The sequence below is a fragment of the Cnephaeus nilssonii genome (assembly GCF_951640355.1).
Source record: "Cnephaeus nilssonii genome assembly, chromosome: 10".
In the NCBI taxonomy this organism is placed as follows: Eukaryota; Metazoa; Chordata; class Mammalia; order Chiroptera; family Vespertilionidae; genus Cnephaeus; species Cnephaeus nilssonii.
The window spans coordinates 4,941,723-4,957,004 of record NC_137081.1 but is presented as its reverse complement, the minus strand read 5'-3'; positions in this window follow the sequence as shown (position 1 = coordinate 4,957,004).

Below are 15,282 nucleotides of genomic sequence, written 5' to 3'. Positions count from 1 at the left end.
TAATGTAAAGTGTGGACTTTAGTTAATAATAGTGTATCAGTATCGGCTCATCAACTATAACAAATGCACCACACTAATGCAAGATATTGCTGTTAGGGAAACTGTATGTGATGAGGTTGGGGTGGGGGGTTGCTGGGGGGAAGAGGTTAAATTCATTGGGATGATGTTATTTTATTGTGAAGTGAAATGTGCTACTAACTAAATATATAAGCAGGTTAAAAAACAGTTAAATGTGAATCCATGTTAAGCAAACACACACATTTTTCTTTTATTGCAACCTGTTCTTTATACAAACCTATTGAAGCGTGCAGTAACACGTCGATAAATACATTTCTATGAATCCCAAAAGAGTTGCCCCGTTTTGCTTGATTCATTACCTTCTTTATAGTACTTCTTACTTAATCAAATCATTCTCATTAAAAATGCTCCTGAGAGTTTCCTTTCCCTTTTTCATGATGACAGTATAATTGATAAACATTTTATAATTAATTTACAACACAAAGGAAAAAATGTAGTAAAAATAATAGTATAAATATATTATTGTTATAAATTATCCATAGATTGCAGCCTAAAATATTACCTTATATTTGGCATAAAATATTTCTAAAAAATTTCACCCCAGGGCAATATTGTAACCATTTTTTCAAAAATTTTTGGGGGGAGGACCATTATTTTATTCTATGTTATCAAAGGAGGAATAGAAATATATTTGTATAACTCTTACCATAGGATAATGTGAGAAAAGGCTGTGGCTTGAATTTCAATACAAGTCTCTAACTTTTATATTAAATCACACAATAGTTTTTGAAAAATATTACTTTTTTTTTGCTTTTGTTGCTAGAAGGCCTGGATCATATTATTAAAAGTTCCAGAAGATCTTGCTTAGAGTGTGCTGTGTCATATTAACTTAATTATAGAAATTTCTAGCCGTCAGAGGCTAGGAATCTTCATGTTTTGAGTTTTCAGGAGCATTCTTAATATTTTCTACCGCACCTCGGTCATCATCTTAGCTCTGCAATTGTATGGGGCTAGGAGAAGAGTGGGGCTCTCCTGTGGGTGGACACCCTCTGCATATGAACCATCAGGCCTCTGAAAGAGCAGTCTAGATTTATCGGAAGACTGATACTAAGTCAATTTAGAATTTAGCCTCTGAAATATTTAAATTATCCAGTGGTAACATGATTTAAAGATCTTCTGAGGAGCCAAAGAACCAGATCCACAGATGATGCTCCCAATACATTGATCACACTATGGTTTTTTGAAACAAAATCTATTTAAGGGATTTTGTTTAGGTTGCCCATCGATATATGTAAACATTGCAAAACAGAACATAGATAAGGTTAAAGACACGTGGACGCTGCTTACAAATAAAACATACACTGATTGGATAACACTCAACAACAGAACACCAGCATTGGAAGCAGTATGCTCATATCCCAATACTATGACTCTTCCAACTGAAAGTCAACTCACATTCTGCAATACGTTTACAGTTTGCCTACCTGAAGAAGATGCTAAATTCTGTCAAAACTCCCAATAGAAGTATTTGTATAGAAAAGACAAAGAGTAACTTACCCTGTTCTAATTTCAATCTTAAACTGCCTAGTAAATGTCTGTCTATCTTGCACTGTGCTGTGATATATGGTGATGGATGGTGGTTTTACTACTTCTGTATTGCTACTAGAAACTATAGTCTGAGAGAATCTGGATTTTTCAGTAACACTACCTAATAGCCCTTCATTTCTTAGATTTTGAGATGCAGATGTGAGCCCTCCATGGTTTGCACTGAAAACCTGTGAGAATTAGCAGGCTTCTAGGGCCAACAGGGCCGTTTCCAGAGCTTGGATAAAAGGCAAAGAAATGTGCTTCTTCAGTCAGCAATCCCTGTGGTTTCCACTGATTGGCCAGCTTCCTAATATCGATAGAAGTAGGAGATCCCTGAGTGTAAATAAAGTCCATAGTGTTGTCTTCGTTTTATTTCTTGGAAATGCAAATTAGAGGCTTCTCTACCATCCCCTCTGATCCTGTTGTAAGCATTTATTTTCCTTCATGAAATCTTTCTGTTAAAAAAAAATAGCTAAAGTGGTTCCAGTTATCTTCAATGAAATGCCAACTAATACACTGAATCTTAATTGGAAGGACTGAGGCGTGTGGAGTCTAAGGAGACTAGGATATAAAGAAACATCAGAGTCTATTGATAGATTGTCAAGAAAATGAGCGTCCCAATAAAATACCCATTCCTCTCTCCAAAATTATCTTTTACTTTGTATGCAACTTCACTATGTAGCCATGACCAATTATAAAACGTGCTTTCAATATGTTCAAATGACTTGCCTTATTTTAATTCTGACAGGACGAATCCAATCAAGAACAGCTAAAACCTCAATCGGCCACTGATGAATTGTTCAAGCACTTGAGAGTTAACCCCTAAGATTAAAATCTTTAATATATGCTAAGGGTTAGGAACTTTTAAAAGCGAGTTTATATCCTCTTAGCTACTTTTAATAAAAAGCAACATGCCTGCTTATATGGCATTATACTGAAGTTACAACTATCAATGATTTATCCTTGTCAAGTATCAAGCTTTAAACATTTCATTAGGGACAATTTCTACAAATAAAAATAATATAGTAATCCCCAATGTATTCACCCCTAGTTTCAACACTTACCAACACTTTCAAAATTGTGTCATCTACTCCCACTCCCTACTATCATTTGTTTTGTGGAATGTTTAAAATGAAACCCAGATATTAGATGATGTCATCCATGTATGTCCTCTAAGAGATGGTTCTCCTCCTAAAATAAACCACAATACTGTTATAACCAGAAAAAAATTAACAGTAATTTCTTAATATTATATGATAGTCATGCCATCCCCAATTGTCCACAGTTAACTCTAAATATCTTTTTACTTTTTTAAAAAATCAGAATACAAAGTCCACACAGTATACTGCATCACTATTATATTCATTTTCTCATATAATTATGCAAACTGCTGATTTTCTAATGCAATGTATTTATTTTCTAATACCACTACTGTCATAAACTACTAGAAAGGGTTTTAAAAAACGCAAACGTATTATCTTACAGTTCTGTAGGTCAGAAGTCTGACACAGGGCCCATTGGGTTAACACCCGTGTTGGCCGGGCTCTGTTCCATTCTGGCAGCTGCCGGAAGCTGTTCCTTTGCTTTCCCAGCTTCCGGTGGTCACCCCTCGTCCTTGGCTCCTGGCCTCCTTCCTTCCTCGACAAAGCCAACAGCCATGCAGCTCTGACTTCCCCTCTAAGGACTCCTCAGACTAGATTGGGCCCAGCCAGACACTCCAGGGTAATAGCTCCATCTCCAGGGGTGTCACCTCAATCACATCCCCCGAGACACCTTTCCCATGTAAGGTGCTAGAGTCACAGCTCCTGAGGACAGGCTATCTCTGGGGGCCATTATTCTGCTTGCCAGAGGTACGTTTCTTGAATGTTTTATTTTTTATTATAATTTTAACCTTTTATTCTGAGAGTGTTAGAGACTTGCTGGAAGTTTCACAGAGAGAATCTGGAATTTGATGAATCCTTTATGCAGCTCTTTTCCATGGTGACACCTTATAGAGCTACTAGAGGCCCGGTGCATGAAATTTGTGCACAGGTAGGTGCATGAAATTTGTCCCTAGGCCTGGCGGGCGATCAGGGCCAATCTGTGGGGTGATCGGGGTGCCCCTGCTGGCACCCACCTTGGTCAGCCTGGCACCATTCAGGGGGCCACCGCTTGCACCTGCCTTGGCTGGCCTGGGGCCTCCAGGCTGGGGGCAGCTCCTGCGTTGAGCGTTTTCTCCCTGGTGGTCAGTGCACATCATAGTGACCAGTCATTCTGCCATTCGTTCCACTATTTGGTCGATTTGCATATTAGGCATTTATTATATAGAATTGACCAGCATCAAAACCAGACAATTGTCATAGATACAGTTCCACTTAGTGTACAACAGATCTTATGCAGTTTCATGCATTTTGCATGTAGTCCTTTGTGTGTGTGTGTGTGTGTGTGTGTGTGTGCAACTCTACCCAATTAGATCTCACATACATATTTGTGTGAACCCCCCCCCCCCAGTCAAAACATAGAACTGTCCCCTGACAGTCAGGAAACTCCCTGTACTTCTGAATCGTGTACACAATGGGCCCCACCAACATCCCTGTCCTTTAGCAATCGCTAACCTGTTCTCCTTTTCCATAGTTTTATTATTTCAAGAGTATTATCTGAATTCAATGTTCCATTGTGTAAGCTTTTGAGATTGGGTATTTTTTCACCAATGCTCTTGAAATACATCCAAATTGTTATCTGTAGGGACACGTGGTTCCTTGTTGTTGCCGAGTAGCATTTCATTGTATGGATGTACCAGTGTTTGTTTAACCATTCATCTATTGCAGGGTATTTGGGCTGTTTCCAGTTCTGAGCTACTAAAAATAAAGCTGTTGTGTGTGTGCCAGGTTTTCGGTGCCAGCAGATATTTCTCTTTTTCTGGGATAAGTGCCCAAGGATTTGATTGCGAGGTCATATGGTTAGTGTGTGTTTGATTTTTAAAGAAACTGCCAAACTATTTCTGTAGTCCAGTGCCATTTTACGTTTCCACCAGCAATGTACCTGAGAGAGTTTCTCTGCATCCTCGCCAGCATTTGGCATTATCATTAATTGCTTAATTTAGTCACTCTAATATGAATGTGGCGATAACTCATTGTGTATGAAATTTGCATTTCCCTAATGGCTAATGATGTTGAATGTCTTTTCATGTGCCTCAATGATTTTAGAGACAGACTTACTTCGAATTCAATGAATATGGAATATAACTACGTATTTTTTACTTAGTAGTTCTGATTCCAAATCACAATAAAAGCTGTTTTAATGTTTCTTGTAATTTACATGTATTTATGAGGTTTGTGAAATACCAAGTACATAAAAAGGATATAGTTAGAATAAAACCTCATTACTCTATTTTCCTATATTTTATAATAAATAATGATTCAGGCAAATGCTGCTGTTATTTTTTCCCCCCTCATGAATAAACTGTTTTAGAAGCTAAACTAGGAGCGAGAAAGGAACTGGCAAAGAATACTTATTTTTAATCTATATTTTGCTTACACTTTTAGCAAGCCCAAAACAATAGTATTTATAAGTTTGTGAAGAACTGGGATTCCAAGCATCATGCTCTAACTCCATGTCGGGGCTTCTAACTTCTAATGTTTATGCCCATTCAAATCATTACCTTGTACATTACAAATAATTTCCCAATTACTCATTAACACGTTTTCAGTGAATAGTTCCGGAACATGTAAAAATGGTTTAAGTTTCTTTGTGTTGAAATGAATAGCTTGACATGTTCACCAGCTTAGAATTGCCCGTCTTCACTTGGCTAGAATGCGTGGGATAAATAATACACTCTAAGGTCAGGCCTGGCAAACACATTTGATTCTACTCCTCATGCAAGAATTTTAAGGACTAGCAGGTTATATTTTTAAACATCTGCTACAACAATTTAATAATAGAATCGGCGACTATGTCAGTAATGCAGCATCAATAATCTTTCCGGAAGGACAAGTCAAAACTTTCACTGTAATGCTCACTGTCGGATTCAGTCCAATCAGCTGAACAGCCCAGGACTGTTTCAATGGTGAGTGCACAGGGTGCCCGGAGGAAAACATACAGGAGTCTCAAAGCTCCGTTATGTTTGAACCTGGCCCTTCATAACGTCTTCCCTACTCTGTTGTCTAAAGCAGATCATAAGGCCAATGCAAATTCAAGGGCAGGAGAAAGGAAGCCCCCGCTTGATGGAAGTGGCTACAAAGTCACGTTGAAAATGAATGCAGAGCCCTACCCGGTTTGGCTCAGTGGATAGAGCATCGGCCTGTGGACTGAAGGGTCCCAGGTTCGATTCTGGTCAAGGGCATGTACCTTGGTTGCGGAGCTGATCGATGTTTCTCTCTCATCTATGTTTCTAACTCTCTATCCTTCTCCCTTCCTCTCTGTAAAAAATCAATAAAATATATATTTTTTTAAAAAGAAAATGATGGCAGAGTGCGCGAATGTAGGGAGACGTGAAGGATTGCAGCAAATTTGCAACCGACTCCGAGGGTGTCAGAGAGAAAGAGCGAGCTCTTCTTGTCACTGCTGTTGCCATAGCAACCAGATGTTAAAGCCTGTGATTGTTCCCTCGCCTTCCCCTCCACCTGCGGCTGAGTGCTCACACCAGCAGTCTGGATAATTGGGGGAGTTGTGAACGAGTCGCAAGCCACAGGTTCCCTCTGCCCCCGAGGGGAGTTATTTTAATAATCCTTAAATATGTGAGTGACCCAGCCCAGACCCAGCAGGGAGTATTTCTCAGGGCTCCTCACAGGGGAAAACCACCATTCGGATCAGTTCCACAGGGGACGTGGAGAGCGCACTCCAGGTTGGGAGACTGAGGCGGGTTGGACAAAGGAGCTGTTTGGAATGATGTGGGGACGCAATGGGGAGGGTCCCCGGAAGCCCCAGCCCTGCTCCTGCAGTCCACTGGTGCCCGCGGGGCCCCAGGCCCATGGCAGGCCAGCGCCGTTCTCACTGGCCAGCGAAGTGCTCCTGAGCGTGGACAGTCTCACCTTTACCTGCGCCCCGTGTGGAGGAAAGGAACAGAGGTTTACAAATCCATAGCGTTCCCTCTCTCCTCACATTTCACAAAGCGCAACTTTGCTTCCTTTGCTTTTTCATCAAACATAAAAATCGTAAGGTTAACAAGAGTTTCTGTGATCTGTGGGCTAACCAGCATTTTATATAAAACCTACTGGGTATTAAGTGAGGGAAATACTAAACATTCTCGAATGTCTTTCCATCTTATGGCATGTAAACACACACACACACAAATAGGTAATGATTAGGACTTCAAATCCTGCTGTTTTCTGCTTGGAACACTATTGCTAATAATTGATTAATTCTTGCAGGTGCTTACGACGTGACAAGCACTGGTCTAAGCACTGCAGTTGTAGAAGCTGATGTGCGGTCAGTCCTCGTGTGCCTTTGGAGGCTGTGCCCTCAGCCACTGTGTAGATATCAAGCTAGCATCGCTCAAAACAAATCGCTGATAGGATTTTTAAAGATAGCATTATCTTTGAAAATGTCTTCCTTGCTTAAAAGTAGTCTTTTAAATGTCAAAGGGCAAAGCGTCAATAGCTCTAACATAACTAATGAATTGCATTGGTTTTTTTTAAAATCATATTCAAGCAAAGCTTTATAAGAATAACAAATAGGCAGCCTTATGGTGTCACGAAAATAATAACATAGGAAGAGGTAACGTTATTCAAACTAACAGCCTCATCTCTGAGGACAAAGAAAGGTTACCTGCCTGTCCCCTGTACCTATGGTTATAGATAATTAAATAGCGTAATTGACTCTCTATCCTTCGATGCTTTCTCAGTTTCCTGTCTACCTGAGAGGGAAGTTAAACTTCAGGATAAAACCTTAAGAGTAAAATCTATTGACTTGAGCACATTTTAAATCCATTTGTTTTCAATGGATTCTAAATGTTGAATTGTCATATGCACTGACACTGAGGAAATATTAATGCTCAGAATATTGCTAATGAGAAATAAGTCTGTTTCCTCTCCTGTAAATCTGGATTTAATTGAGCTAATTTGTATTTATCAGAACTTCCTTTGTTATTATGTCTCACTAGAGGCCCAGTGCACAAAATTTGTGCACAGGGCAGGGGCGGCAGGGGGTCCCTCTGCCCGGCCTGCTGAGCCCTCTCACAATCCTGAATGCTGCATGCACCAGTGACCATACTTTTCATGCAGGTGAAAGGCATCTTGCTGTTGTGTGGGCAGCTACATTTTTTTGCCCTGATTATAAAAAGTAGTACATAACATGATCCTTCTGAGGCAGTAGTACCATTTCCCCCACCTTATGGGTGGAAACACTGAAGCAGAGAGAAGTAAAGTAATTGGCTTTGTCACACAGTTATAAGTGTCAGAATCAGGGCTGACCACAAAATGTGCAAGCCAGAGTCCATGCATGTCATCGCTGCGTCATCCTGTTTTTTCAGTGTTAGAGTAGCCTTGCCAGGTTTTAATTTTTCAATCTGAGAGACTGTCCCCAGTATATAGGGTAGGGCCCCTAGGCCTGGCTGGTGATCAGGGCCATCTGTGGGGTGACCGTCAGATGGGGCAATCAGGCAGGGCCCCCGCTGGCACCCGCCTTGGCTGGCAGCCTGGCGCCACCCGCTGGCTGACCCCACCCCCCAATCACCGCTGTTGGTCACCTCCCTCTTGGGGGGCAGACGCTCAATGCAGGAGCTACCTCCAACCAGGGGCAGCTCCTGCGTTGAGCATCTGACCCCTGGTGTTCAGTGTGCATCATAGTGACCAGTCATTCCGCAGGTTGGTCGATTTGCATATTGGGGTTTTATTATATAGGAGATAGGTAGAGATTTATATGTTCAGGTTACAAAAGCACCATTAAAAATCATTCACGATCTTTGAATTAAAATAGTGTCTGGTGGGGAATTGGTGAATAGGTATTACCAGTGCACCTAAAATTTTATTCAAGAATATATGGAGAACTTGAGTATATGTGTGGAGTACACCTCTCGTCAAGGGTTAATGCTTCAAAATCCATCTAGGAATATAGAGTAGCATCTATTGTTTTGTTTTCTGAAGTGAGTTCTGGGTGTGGTTGATGATGACATTACAAAGAGAGGAAGAATTTGGGGTGATAGAGAAGGGCTTGAATTAAAGAGTAGAGAAAAGGGAGCTTCTAGTAGCTTCCATTCTCCATCCTGCACCTGTCCTGGGTGACCTCTGAACCTTAGAAACGGGACATCCCCAATAACAAAAGTGCTGAACGCAGGCATTCTGGGACCGGGCACAGTCCATCTTTGAACGGAACCTGTTCAGTTTTCACCATTTGAATTCCACCTGGCAAAGCGTTGAGGGTATAAGCCGTTTACTTTCTCTGCATTTAACCCTTTGGGGTTTGGAAGCCCAGAACTTGGAGATTGTAGGAATTTTATCATTTCATCAGAAATGTGGCTTGGATGTTAGCATTCCCCAGAGTCACCAACACTGGGGTGGCTCAGCCATGGGCCCTTTTGAGCGTGGGCCCCACCCAGAGGTGTGCCCTCGGAGTGCTGTGCAAACATAATGTCAGAACTGTTTGGTTCTGTTGGTTACCTTGTTGTTGTTAATTTTTAAGGTGGAAGAGATTGACTATATTCCGATTTAATAGGAAGAGGTAATTAAAGAATTTGATTTTGAAAATGTTGTCATGAGTAGAACAAGTTAGTACAATCTTTCTGATAAATTGAAAGACGACAGGATGCAAAGTGTTTTGTAAAGGGACTAATTTTCTTGTCAGATGAAAAGAACCAAAAGACAGAGACAAACTGCGTGGAAATTACCAAGGGAAACTGAGATGGCGCTCATATGGAATGTCCGGAGAGATCAAGGTGCAGAGAAAGCAGGCCGGTGCCCTCTTTGGAACGACAGTGAGCCAGCGAGCACGCGGGGAAAGGGCCGAGGGCCGTCACGGGGCTGCACACAGAATCTTTAGAATGATGCCCCGGGGAACCTCTAGAATACCGTTGGGAGCTGAGCCTTAGATGTGTTTCCCTAATATAATTGTAGAAAGTAGTATTTGCCGAAATGGGAAATAATGATTTGAAATATGCATTAATCTTATAACCTTATAAAGATAGCTAACTAGGTAAACACTAATAAAACATCTCTATAATTAGTAAGTTTATCTTGAATTTACTTAATATAACTTTTTCCTTCCTAAAAAAAAAATCACACTATGACCTATCTTTAACCTCTTTTATTTTAAGAACATACATGCCAGGTATGAAACCCTCTTGCGATGAGGCACCTATTATGGACAGAATTGTGCTCATCCCCCCAAAATAACTTATATGTTGAAGTCCTAGTACAGTGGTCGGCAAACTCATTAGTCAACAGAGCCAAATATCAACAGGACAACAATTGAAATTTCTTTTGAGAGCCAAATTTTTTAAACTTAAACTTCTTCTAACACCACTTCTTCAAAATAGACTCACCCAGGCCGTGGTATTTTGTGGAAGAGCCACACTCAAGGGGCCAAAGAGCAGCATGTGGCTCATGAGCCGAAGTTTGCTGACCACGCTCCTAGTAGATTAGAATGTCACTATGTTGGAGAGGAGACAGGGCCTTTAAAGAGGCAATTACAGTTAGATGAGGTCTTAAGGGTGGGGCCCTACTACCATCTGACTGGTATCCTTTAAGAAGAGTAGGAGCCAGCAGGGATGTGCCCATGTGTGAGGCCACAGCAGGAAGGCCACTGTCCCAGTGCCAAGGGGGAGGCCTCAGGCAAAACTAAGCCTGCTGACACCTTGGCGTTGGGCCTTCAGCCCCCAGAACTGTAAGCCATACATGTCTGTCCTCAAACCACCTCATCTGTGTCATAGCAGCCCTTGCAGATGAATACAGCACCTTAAACATTAATTAGATTTCATTTATGTGCACAGACATACATGCACGTATTACACAAATACACACACATGTAACACCTATGTGTCAAAGAAATAACTGTGGTCTGCAGGGCCAAGGCCTGACCTCCTTCCTTAGTGCTGCTCTTTCCCTCGCTTGCTGGTAGTGAGCATGGTTCCTAGCCTATGAGAACTGTATTGGCCTTTGAGAACTCCATTTTTTCCCTGTAAAGCGTGCATAATGTCTTCCTAGCTTCCCTGGCCGTGGTGAGGATCAAATGAGATAATGGATGGAAAGCTATGCCTTTTTGAAAACTACAAAGACCTGATAAAAACGTTAGAAGTTGTAACATTGACCCAAACCAAAAGGCTTTAATGAGGTTTAAATGCTTTCCCTTAATTAATCTGCATGTGAAGAAACGGAAGCATCAAAGCTCTCCCAAGTTCAATAACTGAGCAAGAATAAGGACTATCCTCAGACCCAGGGAGCGTGTGTCTGTGATGTGATAAATACTTCTCAGTTGCTCATCAAGCTTGAAATGTGTGTGATTACGCAGGAGTTAGATTTCCACTTGTTGGAATGAATGCCTGCTAAAGGGAAGATTTCCTTAAATTTAATCTAATTCACTTGCCAGTTTTTAAAACATGATTAAAGAGGCTGTAAAATCCCCTCATTATGCATGACTCTCATGTCACTCAAAGGCTAACCCTGTCCCAGAGCTGGTTTATTTTAATTTACTTTTTCTTCTAAACAGATTCTGTACCGACTCCATCATTTATTGTTCTCTCTGTCTTTTTAGCCTTCAATTGACATAACCATTTTCATACTCTACATTGGTATTGAATAAGCTTGGACAATTCAAACAATGGGATTCTATTTTTTTAAATATATTTTATTGATTTTTTACAGAGAAGAAGGGAGGGGGATAGAGAGTCCGAAACATCGATGAGAGAGAAATATCGATCAGCTGCCTCCTGCACACCCCCTACTGGGGATGTGCTCGCAACCAAGGTACATGACCTTGACCGGAATTGAACCTGGGACCCTTCAGTCCGCAGGCCGATGCTCTATCCGTGGAACCAAACCAGTTAGGGCTGGGATTCTATTTTAACCGATGTTTTTTCCTAGACAATTAAATTATTATACTTGAACAAATGATATCCTGATTTGCTAAGAAAAACCATTTTCACCAACCAGAGACCATGACACTGTAAATAAGCATATAGAATGTGAAAATAGAAGAGGAATGATATATCTTGTTTCAGACAGTTGTGTATGTGTTTTTATGAAAAAGAAATGTACTAGAATTACTCAAACATGTACCACCTAATTTTCAACTGTTTCTTTTTAACATTTACATTAAAATCTATGAGGAACACACAGGAAAGAACAAAGGGGTGATATCACTTTAAGAATCCCATTGAGATTGACATACCTGCACTCACATATATCCCCGTGCTATGCAATACCACCTGCCACCGTAGATAGCCTGAGTAGAGTAATAATTAGGGTAAGAATACCCACAATGACCATAACTCCCTCAGTCAAATTAAAGCAGCAGCGCCATTGTCTTTGGCTCTCCTGATTGTTACCATTTTACAGAAATCCCTATCTCTCCTCTGTTGAGAGCAGAGCCCTAACCTGACAGCACTGGTCCTGATTTGGTATAATTATTATAAATATGAAGTTGCTGTTACTGCTGTGTGCAGTAGGAATGCTTTATTCATTTCCAAAAATGGAGAAAAACCTTTTTTTTTTCTTTAGAGATATTCCCAGGGATGATGGAAAATAGATGTTCAACTGTAGGAGAAAAAATGAAAAGTATCTCTCGCCAGGAGAGAGGCAGAGTCTAGAGCACACACCTGCCCTGTTGAGTAAGTACCATCAGATAGGACAGATCCTTCCAGGGCTGTGTCAGACTCTATAGCACCTGAGCTTTGAAATGCAAAGACCATGCCCTGGGGAGATTGCCCATGGATAGCTCTTTAAAAGTATCAGGGAAAAGAGATACTTGATTTCTTTAAACCTCCGATTAAACAGCAAGCGATCAAAATTAACCAATTTATATACAGTAGAAATGTGCTCTTCCCATCTTTGCTTCTCCAGTTGATGACCTACAATCACTGTGTAGCATGTAGTAAAGATTGCTATCAGAGGAAACATTTACCCTTTAAATAATTAAATTGATTATAGAAGCCAGTTCTAAAAGATCCCTGGGTGGGCCCAGCTGGTTTGGCTCAGTGGATAGAGCATTGGCTTGAGGACTGAAGGGTCCTGGGTTCAATTCCAGTCAAGGGCACATGCCCGGGTTGTGGGCTCCATCCCCAGTGTGTGGGGTGCAGGAGGCAGCTGATCCATGATTCTCTCTCATCATTGATGTTTCTCTCTCTCTCTCCCTCTTCTTCCTTCCTCTCTGAAATGAATAATATATATATATATAAAGATCCCTGTGCAGGAAGTAAGGAAGTAGTTAATGCAGCAGACCTGAGACTGCTGTTCTAAAAAGGACTGCTTGCAAAGTTGCCCAGCGCGGATGCCTGAGAACTTGGATTGGGGAGGGTCCCCACCATGTCCTAACATAGAGGTCCTCACTGTGCCCAGACTGTGCAAGCAGCGTGGTGTATGTTACACACGTGGGGATTTCCAATTGTGGAAACTTCTGGGAAGACAGTGCCAAGGAACAGCCCCCGACAGAAACCGTGGGCACTTGGTCTCCGATGGACTTCTCCGGTAGACATTTCACACACGTTGTCACGGGTCGGTGATGGAGGAAATTAAACACCTCCTGTGTGACTCCACAGGGAGGGACACTTGGAAGCTTGCGTCTGATCTCACCCCATGAGCCTTTTTCTTTGTTGATTTCACTGTTTATCCGTTCTCTGTACTAAATCATGGTCATCAATATAACAATATACTAAGTCCTGGGAGTTCTTCTAGCAAGTTCTGAGATGGAAGCGTGGTCTGGAGACCCCCAATATACTTCTTTTTTTCTTATCTGATCAAACCAAAGAGCATTTATTCTTATAAAACTATAATTAGATTCAAAGTCTTAAGTTGAACATAACACTCGTATTACTGATTATGAGGCTACTATACTCTAAGTGGAGGAAAGTAGTTTCACAGTTGTAATACAGGTAAATAATGCAAAAATTTAATAAATAATAATACAGGAATAAACTTTCCCAGTCCGCTCGCAGGAGGTGGGAGACACTGCTCAGACCTGTCTCCCAGATCTGGGGTCTGGACAAGTGTCACGGGTTAGGGACAGCAGGGCCTCGTAGTGCTGCGAGGCAAGTTGTGACTGGGAGGTTTGGGAACTTGGCCAATTATGGCTAAGGTTGAGGGGCTCATGCAATGTGACAGGTAAGTGACTTTTGTGTACTTGTTAGTTTCACTGAATTCATACAAAAGATACATAATCTAAAATGTTAAATATTTTGTATTACCAAAGGGGTATATATGTTCTTGTTTTCAATTTTGGAATAACACTATCTACATGATAATGTTTTAACTTTATCTAAATCAGTGGTTCTCAACCTTTCTAATGCCACAACCCTTTAATACAGTTCCTCATGTTGTGGTGACCCCCAACCATAAAATTATTTTCGTTGCTACTTCATAACTGTAATTTTGCTGTAATGTATATATATATATCCATGTTTTCCGATGGTCTTAGGCAACCCACAAGTTGAGAACCGCTGCTGTAGAGCCTAAGACCATCGGAAAATACAGATATTTACATTATGATTCATAACAGTTGCAAAATTACAGGTATGAAGTAGCAACGAAAATAATTTTATGGTTGGGGGTCACCACAACATGAGGAACTGTATTAAAGGGTCGCGGCATTAGAAAGGTTGAGAACTACTGATTTAAATAGTTCTGTGTGTTTTTCAAATTGATAGTTGGTGATCTCTGTTTCATATATATGTTTAGTTATGTCACTTCTCATGGTATGTGTATGCTTTTGAGTAACCGGAATAATTCTTAATATTCCTGGATAAAGTAAATGCATTTATTTTTTAGAATATTAGGATCTATTATGTATGTCAGTAAATAATCTAATGGCAATAGTCACAGATTAATATTTTCAAGAAAATAATTTATACATTATAAATTCAATGTTATATATACAATGCAAAATGTATAGCTACCATTTTTAAATATTTATTTCGGTCGTCTCCCATTTTATTATAATTCCTTTTGGTACACACTGCACAATTAAGTCACATATATTTTAGAGTCAAATTAAAAACATCTACTTTCACAAAACAATTCCTGAGAAGATGCTGCTCTTTATTCCCACTCAACCTTCATGCAGGGAAACGCCAAAGAGTTCTCTTTCTCCTCCCTACTCAGGCTAACCTGCGCTTCGTTAGTGTGCGATCTGTTATCTGGAGGAATATGAAAATATGCAAGTATTATCTAATACTCTTCTGAGAGTGTGTGTATCTTCCTGGGAAGGGTGGGACTTTCATGAGCACCTGCAAATGCATTGCAGGCTCTGGACCGCTGGTGCGTTATGTGCTGCCCATTGTGCGAAAGAAAATGCCTGAAGCTTTCTTGAGTAGAAACTACAGGGGTATCAAGGCGTTTCTGACCATGTGAAAAGCCTCGGGAGCATTTCCCCCCCGAGGATGACCCATAGACTTAGGATTTTCAGCTCTGAACATAAAGTAGGCAGGCCATGATCTTTCTTGCTTCCAAGTACTAAGAAAAAGAAACCCGTGTTAAATGCTAACAGTTGCTCAGGTCCAAGAGTGGCGCTGGCTAGCCTTTCAGCGAGAACCCAGACTCTCACTGGATTTTCTGA